This window comes from Xiphophorus couchianus, chromosome 8 (assembly GCF_001444195.1).
Source record: "Xiphophorus couchianus chromosome 8, X_couchianus-1.0, whole genome shotgun sequence".
Taxonomy (NCBI): Eukaryota; Metazoa; Chordata; class Actinopteri; order Cyprinodontiformes; family Poeciliidae; genus Xiphophorus; species Xiphophorus couchianus.
Genome location: NC_040235.1, coordinates 2,096,942 through 2,106,503, shown reverse-complemented (window position 1 = coordinate 2,106,503; position 9,562 = coordinate 2,096,942). Strand labels below are relative to the sequence as shown.

The following is a 9,562-nucleotide window of genomic DNA, read 5'->3' as shown; positions in this document are numbered from 1 at the left end:
AATTTCTGACTTTCAGCTTCAATGTGGGCTTTTTCTTTCATCATCTCTGCTTCTTGAGCTGCATACCTGGCTTCTACCAGGGCTGCCTGTGCTTTAGCTTTTGCCTTGGTAGCTGCTGCACTGGCTGAGGACTTACTTGTTCTCCCAGATTACTTGGACACTGCAACTTGAGACAAGACCTCAAAGTCTGTTTGCCTTCGTTGCTCCATGATATCCTTGTCTAATTGCAGTGTGGTCGACGACAGTGAATCTTTTCCCAGCCGGCTGTGTAACTGTCCTTTTACTATTCTGTCCTTGCACAGGTGTGCTGAACTGCGTTAGACAGATAGCGAACAGCGAACAAAAAAACTCCAAACATTGAGCCGTCTGAGCTTTAATTAGTTCTTTTTTGTAAAACTGAAAAACAAGCATAAAGAAAATATACATGAACAGTTTGCACGTCTCAAGTATTGATATATGAAAGACAGAATGTTTAACACGTAGTGCCACGAAGGCTGGTCACGTGTAACAAGGTTCAGATGAAACAAAAACTAGCAGACACACTTATGTCAGACAACATTTGAGCACAATACACTACTTGCGGACAAAGATACTTGAAGCTCGTAGCAGACTGTCGCTCTACCACGTTGCAAGCCGAAAACGTTAGACAAACTGAATTTTAAGGAAAACAAAACCTAACTTAAATCCTGCCACAAGGGGGTAGTAAAATAACAGAAAATAGGATACTAAGAAATTCTCTTAGTAGTACAATACAAGCATCATGGTACCTGCAGCTGGAAAGAGCACACCACCAGAACTTTCTAAAAAGAAAAAGCAAAGAAAAGAAATATATGCATTCATAGGAAATTGAGTTTAGAAAGGTACAGCGCTGTGTAATGAGATCAGAACCCCGTTTAGTTTAAGTTTTCAACAGGAGAGCTCCTGGGTTTCCTGCTGTCACGCAGTTTCTCTGGTGGGCCAGCAGATGGGGAAAGGAAGCATCTTTATGGGATGAGAGGAAGGGAAACACAGTGGCTCGGTCAGGAATGATTTGGAAGCTTTGGGAAAGTGTGGGTTGAAACGCTAAATGTTTACTGTTAATGTCAGAATTTATGTGAGCATTTCAATATAGCACTTTCATATTGTAGGCCATTCTTAGCTGAACAATTTTGGCTACTGTTATGGGAAAATCACAATGGAAAATAAACTAATTAAATTAGTAAATATATTTATTTAATTCCTTATATTTAAGTTAACCTAAAAAACAAATTAAAATGATTAAATTTGATAATGCAGATAAATCATTCTCAAACTATTTCATTTTGAACTTAAGTTGAAGTGTTCCCCTGTGATTTTTTACTTTGTTTAAAAGGAAGATAAAATTACTAGAAATGAGTCAACATTGCTTATCAAAATAACAATAAATGTTTTTTTTAATAATAAAAAAGAAGACTATGAATGTTTCCAACGGATGAGGACCATCCAATTAAAACTCCTCATTTCCAGTCATGTTTACAATATTTTGAAAGCTTTACATTTAATAGGACCTTGAATCTATTGGAAACATATTTCCTATTGCTGTTATCCTGAAGTTTTGGTTTGAAACAGAAACCATAAAATCTAAGGTTTTAAAACTTTTTAGACTATAAAACCTTCCAGAATAAGTAAAAAAAAAAACTCTTTATTTTTCATTTTGAATGATATATTAAAATTAGAAAATGTTTAAAATTGTGCTTCACTTCAGCAGGAGACAATTTTACATTTCAGCTTCAGGCTTTTTGATTTCCCATGAACAGCCATAGGAAGACGAGCTTCAGCTGTGGATTCATTGTGTCGACTGTGGGAGCAGTGGGGTGGCGGTGGAGAGGAATCATGTTACTCTGGTTTTTTAGAAATGCACAGTAAATTTTGTAGTGTTAAATCAGCACTTAAAGAGTTAAATTTAACGCTGTGTCCGAGTCTATTTGGTCCTTATCGGAATTGGTGTCAATTTAACTCTTTCCATAGTGTTCCATTTTCAGAGTACAATTTAACTCCTATGAGTGTTAATCTGACACACTACTGTGTTGATAAGTTACTCTTTATTTGTGAAAAAACAACTATGCACAGATAAATATGAAGTGCTATTTTTACACTTTTGTAGAGTTAAATGTACAATTGAATAAAATTAAGTTACCACAGAAATGCATTTAACTTGTTTATTGAACTAAAGCACATTTTTAAGATCCACTGTTAACTTTTGGTAGTGTCACATGGTGTACATCACATTACAATAGACGGCTCAAACTTGACAGAGTACATTTAAGGCAAAGAGTTTTTCCATCCAAGTAACCATGAACTAACTATTCGTATATACCGAACAAGTGCATTTGTGCAACTTAACTCTGCCTAACAAATAAAACACTTAATGCCAAACAGATTTTTTTTAAGTACTAGTGAAGCAACCTAGACCGAATTTCTGCCACACGAGGACTTTCTTTCACTTTACCTACATCTGTATTGCATACAGTGGTTTGGATGAAGGTAAACATGTTGCACAGCACGGGGTTGTATGTTGTGGCAAACACGTAATGTGCCTTAAACAGTTTGTGAAAAACACCAAGAGAGGAAGTTGACCTGCAAGCAATGGCATTTTTGTCAAGGATGATGAAGAACTGGTGAGCTACTTTCTTCCTCCGTCCCACAGCCAGGAGATAAGGTTGTGTGCTCGTCATGATGGCATCAAGATGTTCTTGGATGTTGGTTCCTGTCTGTGGAAAAAAAACACAATACAATTACAATTCCATAGCTGCAATACTACACAAAAAACAACTTTCATATGGAAAAACAGCATTTAACTATGTGTGATATCACCCTAAAACTGAAATTCTCCCAGTGAAACAACCTTGAGTATAACATAAAATAAAATTTGCAACAAATACAAACCTTCTTGAAGACCACAAGATGTTTCTCTGCTTGGGAGGCAGACACTTTCCCTGGTCTCTTACGACCCAAGGCAGAGGGGGGAATCAGGTGTAGCAGCAGCAAAATCAATGAGAGGTCACTGTGCCAACCTGTGATAAGAGAAATTTGATGTTGAATTGACCATCAAAATCTAGCAATAATGCAATTTAAATTATGTGTACATCACTAAGTGAAGCTCACACAATAATTGAATCCTACATAATGTTTAAGGTCATCCTTAGTCATGTCATCAACCACTTCAGTGTCATCCTCAGGAGTATCAGCTGCTAGGAAAGGTTTGTCAAAGTCACTGGTGGTTGGAAGCTTTCTGCAATGTTGGATGATCTTTCTCTTGAACGTGGTCGTCCATTTCTCCAGAAACTTGCCAGACTCGTCTTCTGCAAACATCAGGACAAAATCCTGCTCCACCTAGGATGTAGATAGTAAAAAACATTTCCCAGCCACAGTAATTGTATTCATTTTGACTTGTCACAAAAATACAAAATTTTTACATGACTGTGAAATTATCAAAATCAATAATTACCAAGGCTTTGAAACGTGGAAAGACAGAGAGTATGTTGCTTGACTGTTGGGGGTCGAGGACCATGTTGTGCCGAAAGTCAAATGTGAGCTTCATCTTCTTCTTGATCGTGTCCTCATCGGCTGAATGCTTAATCAGTTCGATGGCTTCCTAACACTCTTCTTCATTCAGGACAGTCTCTGGAACAAACTGGGTCTCTCGTCTAGCAGCTGGTCCTCCAAGCCCATGTTCACAAGATGCTTCTTCGGATGATGCTAGTCAATATAAGAAAATCCTTCAACTTAAAAAAACAACAATAAAACCTCTCCTGCCCCCAAAAATGCAACACCATCCCTGTAGTTGCATTTCTTCAAATGTTGTTAATGGTTTACCTCCATACGATGATCATCTGTCTGTTAAGTGGATCTCTTAATAGTTTTTATCCTCCAGGCTAAGTACCTGGTACCACTTGCAGCATCATAATAATGCTCCTTGGGGATCGAAATGATGGCAAAAACAGACAGACAGAAACAGGAACATCAGAATCATAGCTAAAAGCTGATGAAGAATTTCTATGCAAACCAGTTACCACAACAAGCATTGAATCAGAAAATAATGAAATGCCAATAAAATGACAGATCACGTGATTTTGACTGACACAACCAGCAAATCTGCTGAGAGCAGACATCTCAGAATTTAAATATAACTTGGTAAAGGTAATGTCCACAAATGGATTTAAGATTTTAAACTGTTTATAGCGTTATTTGTTATATTTTTAAAAGGTTTATATAAAACACAGTTGCAATGTAAAAAAATATATATATCTCAGCAGCAATTTCGCAACTGCATCGGTTAAACATATAATCTGATAGAAAATAAAGGTTTTAAGTGTTAAAGTGTCAATTCTTACATGCTTAGCTTCTGTGTCCAGGCACTGGCATTTAGTGGAAGGACTCTGAAAGAATGAGAGACTCTTGAGGATCAGATGAGCTTGGCAATTCCACCCTGGAGACAAATTCTGACCATAAGAGAAGCAGGTGAAAGTCAAAAAACACTAATCACAATAAAATAGCAAGCTTATTAAATACTAACATGGATTACAAATATAACAAACCAGTTTCATATTTGATGGTTAGGACTCCAGCTGAGGGATCCTTAACAACATCCTCAAACACATCTTCATTCAACTCAGTCCCAGAACTGTCAACAACCTTCACGCCCTCTGTTATAGCTGGCACGGCAAATTTTGCAAATGCTAGAGAAAAAAAACTAATGCTTTAAACCAGTGGTCCCCAACCTTTTCAGTCGCGCGGACCGGTCAGCCCTTCGCGATTTTGCTGCGGACCGGGGGGAGGGGGTGTGTGCGCGTTGTAAGTATCGAGTCCGATGCTGTTGTTGGGCGGGGGGGTGGACTGGTGCGCCGCAGTACTCCGATGTTGTTTTGTTATTCATTCTGCACGCCCTCCATGCTGCTCTGTCACATCTGGAGCAGCAGGGGAGCTATGTGCGGATGCTCTTTGTAGACTACAGCTCTGCTTTTAACACCATCCTCCATCACAGACTGGTGGACAAATTGGGGGACCTGGGCCTCCCTCACTCCACCTGCATGTGGATTCTGAGCTTACTGACCAACCGACAGCAGAGAGTTAGGGTGGGAAAACATACATCCACTGCCCTCAGCCTTAGTACTGGCTCTCCACAGGGCTGTGTCCTGCTCTATTGTCTGTACACATACGACTGCACCTCTGCCCACCACAGCAACACCATCATCAAGTTTGCTGATGACACCACAGTGGTGGGGCTCATCTCAGGAGGTGACGAGTCCGCCTACAGGGGTGAGGTGGAGCGGCTGTTGCAGTGGTGCAGGGAGAACAATCTGCTCCTCAACAACTCAAAGACAAAAGAACTCATAATAGATTACAGGAGGAATAAAACGGACATTACACCACTAACCATTGGGGGAAAATGTGTGGAGAGGGTAGCTGATTTCCGTTTCCTGGGGGTCCACATTGAGCAGGGCTTCACATGGAACATGAACACCTTCGAGCTGATAAAAAAGGCCCAGCAAAGACTGAACTTCCTGAGGGTTCTCAGGAGGAACAGCATCAAGGAGAAGCTGCTGGTGTCCTTCTACAAGTGCTCCATAGAGAGCATACTGACCTACTGTATCTGCGTATGGTATAACTGCAGCACTACGGCTCAAAGGAAAGCTCTCCAAAGGGTTGTGAATACAGCCCAAAAAATCATTGGCTGCCCTCTCCCCTCACTGGAGGACCTGTACAGTGACCGCTGTCTAAGAAAAGCACAACACATCACAAAGGACACTTCTCACCCCGGACATTCTCTGTTCACACTGCTGCCTTCAGGCAGTAGATACAGATATAAATACCCTTTCCTTTAGTAACAACTAGAACAGTTCAGTAAATTGCCTTGCTTCTTTTTCGGCTTTTCCATTAGCATTAGCAACGGTTAATGGAGGAGTCAAGCAAGGTTTACAATAGAGGTATTATGCTGGGCACGAGGGAGAGCACGGAAATCATCACTCGCGCCAAATTCAGTGTTAACTATGAAACTAGCTGGACTATTTGCACCCGCTTACGGTTTCAACAATTCAGAGTCGTGAGGTCAGAAGGCTGCCAGTGTTATGCCGAGAATTGCATGCCCTGTCGCGGGAGCGCACATCGCTCTCAACTCTCGTATATTGATGAGAAAACGGACTGAAATATGACAGAATAGAAAACTTTTAAAGATATTCGTAACATTATCACGTTTCTTAATCATGTAAGCCATAAAACGGTGGGTTTAATTTCACAGATTATTTGAAATAAATACGGTTTTTATACCTTTATTGAGACATATGAATCGAACGTTTTTCAGTCAGTGTCTGATAAAAATGTTTTCCGCAAATGGTTTGAAATTCCCCGATTTTTCTTTTAACACAATGGCTTAAAGCATTACAAAGCAGAAGCCAGTTATGTAGAACATTTTATATCATCCTTTACTGTCTAGTCTATTAATGTAGGGGGGATGCATTTTCATTTCTGAGCCTGCCAATATTTGTATCCCCTGTCTATTGTCCTGTTGATATGAAACTTACAGAAGTAGCCCAGAGAACAAGTGTCATTACGTAGAAAAGGTAAAATCCCTCTTAACTATTTATTTCTCCATGTTAGCAGGGGGATGCATTTTTTGGCAAAGCCTATTATTAGCCTGCCGATATATGCATGCCCTCTCTATTTCCCTCAAATATTATCCTATTGATAAAAAACTTATACCAGCAGTTCATAGAACAAGTGTGATTTATGTAAAAAAAAAAGTTATTTCACTCTTAACCCTTTATTTCTCCATGCTAGCAGGGGATGCATTTTTTTGGCAATATGGATTTTGTTCCTGCTGATATCTGCATGCCCTCTCTATTTTTTCTCAAATATCATCCTATTGATGTGAAACTCATGCCAGTAGCTAAGAGGGTAAGTGTAAATATGTAGAAAAGGTGAAATCCCTCTTAATTCTTTATTTTTTCAAGCTAGGAGGGGGATGCATTTTTTGCCAATATGGAATTTGAGCCTGCCGATATTTGCATGCCATAGCTATTTTCCCCAAATATCATCCTATTGATATAAAACTCATACCAGCAGTTCTTAGAACTACTCTGATTATGTGGAAAGTTAAAATCCCTCTTAACTATTTATTTCTCCATGTTAGCAGGGGGATGCATTTTTTGGCTATATGGATTTTGTTCCTGCCAATATTTGCATGCCCTCTCTATTTTCTTCAAATGTTATCCTATTGATATAAAACTTATACCAGCAGTTATGGGAACAAATGTGATTATGTAGAAAATGTTATTTCTTTATTATCACTATTGCAAGGATACTGAAGGAAATAAATCTGACAATGCATCTTTGCTAAATGTAAAGCATGCACAAACAATTTCTATTTTGGTTTAACATAAAAATTAAATAAAGGTATAAAAACCGTATTTATTTCAATTAATCCGCGAAATAAAACCCACCATTTTATGGCTTACATGGTTAAGAAGCGTGATAATGTTACGAATATCTCTAAAAGTTTTCTATTCGGTCATATTTCAGTCCGTTTTCTCATCAATATGCGAAAGTTTATAGCGATGCGCGCTCCCGCGACAGGGCATGCAATTCTCGGCATAACACCTGTTACAAGTCACAACATCCTGCTAACAATAAGATGCCATTCAATTGTAATTGAAAATGAACCAAACTGTTAGAAAAACACAACCTGAATAAAATATGGACTAACGTAAAAAAGGAACAGAGCAGCTAATAGCTACTTTAGCAAACTCCTGTCACCAACGCAAGCAAACGGCGATATAAATTTACTTAGGGAAAAAAGCTGGACGGTTAGCATTACTGTTGACCTGAAAAGCCACGTGACTTATTTTTTCTCAACCCAGACATTTTTTGCTGAATTTGTTACATTTCTAAAATAAATAAATAAGACACATATTTATGCAATATGGCTTGGTCATGGATTTAAGGCGGACATAGTCGAGTTGGACAGGCAAACATTTTAAGCAAGGCATTCACTCGGTCAGGTTAGCCGTATTAAGATATCAAAACTCACTTATAACAAATACCAACAAATAAAATATTCTTATAAAACAATTCAAATTATATTATCTTATAAAAAAAAAGTTACCGCAGTCGTTCAAGCAGGAGAAAAATGGCGTTAGACCTGTTGGTTTGAGAGGAGGAGGTGGGCGGAGCTTGTCAGAGTCAAACTGACACTCTGGAAATTTACACCAACACCAAGTGGCATTATATTCAATCTGTTGTATTAGCTCTGAAAGTCAATGCATTTTAACACTACATATTTAACACTGCAAAATGTACTGTGTGTACCATGCAACTACAGGATAGACGCTTCATACACACACACACACACTCCCCCCTCCCTGACAGGCATGTCTTCGGAAATTATTTCTTTAGCTGCCTGCCGTCCCCCTCGCGCCCCCCCGAAACCCCTCCTACTTCTTCTGCTCTCTGTTACGCAGTGTAAACAGTCTTCCAGAGGAATGTTGGACTCCCTGACCTCCACTGCAGTTCACTGGGTTCATCCTGGCCGAGCTGTGCTCTGGCATCTTCATCATCAGCAGCAGCAGCAGTGGAACCCCCTCCTCCTTTAGAGCCCCTTCTATCTCCCTGTCTCCTGTCCCTCTGCTCTTGTTTCCAGGTCTTACTCATTTTATCATCTTGTTCTTGTCCCCTTATTGCTCCCTACTGCCACCCCCTCTCTGCCTTCCCAGATCATATTTTCGCCTTGCACCCACTTCCACTTTACCTCACAGCCATTTCACAGCGCAGCGGCATATTGTTCCTCTTTATTTTGTCTGCCGCGGTTCACTAGCCTGATGTCTCATTTCGAAAAGACGTGATTTTGAACAAAACCATCCTGCGGAGGAACACTCGCAGTTCCAGTCAAAAAAAAAAAGATTGTAAAAGGTCAAAGGCAAACACAGTTTGTCCGTTTGGACACTGCTTTGCGTGAAGGTTCCTTCGTATTCCATTTGCTCGAAAACTTCTTTCTCCCCCCACACCACCACCCTTAGCCAACAGTGGAATTCAGTTCCTGGAAACAGAATACCAGGAGGCAGGGGGCTTTAGTGCCTCTGTGGCTTGGGGGTCTGTGGCTTTTGATGGAACAGAAAGCGAACTGTGGAATTTGGCAGTATGGTGTTTTTATTACAATGGTGACAAGACGACCCACTCAGAGCGGCCTTTCCGGCGCGCCGAGGTTCATCGGGTTCGCTCCGAGCCTGATGGAGTGGGTTATAAATACACATAGACGCACCATCGAGCAGCTTGTGCTAAATATGAATGTGTGAGGCAATCAGAGACGGTTTGTTTATTTGTAATAAGATTCTGCCTGTGCTGCAGGGGACGTTGGATCGGGATCAGTCTGTCTGTATGTCTGTAAGCCGGTGAACCTCAGCAGCAGGGTCGGCATCCAGTCAGCAGAACACTACAATATTGATAGATCAGAGGAGGAGTCTTGTGCTTCTTTCAGGTCAGAGCTGAAGTGGCCCAAATCCACACGAACCTAGAGGTGGGTGTGCAAACTTAATTTATTTCTCCAAAGCAA

General features: G+C 40.2%; 1 long non-coding RNA gene across 1 annotated transcript; it reads right to left on the bottom strand.

Annotated features, from left to right (window-relative positions):
• Nucleotides 1-2,163: 2,163 nt before the first annotated feature.
• On the bottom strand, nucleotides 2,164-8,357 carry LOC114149194 (uncharacterized). The gene is made up of 6 exons (XR_003596459.1): nucleotides 8,120-8,357; nucleotides 4,353-4,460; nucleotides 3,835-3,933; nucleotides 3,467-3,717; nucleotides 2,905-3,351; nucleotides 2,164-2,729 (listed from the first exon to the last, which is right to left on the bottom strand). It is a non-coding gene; the product is annotated as an uncharacterized LOC114149194 (long non-coding RNA).
• Between the last annotated feature and the right edge of the window lie 1,205 nt (nucleotides 8,358-9,562).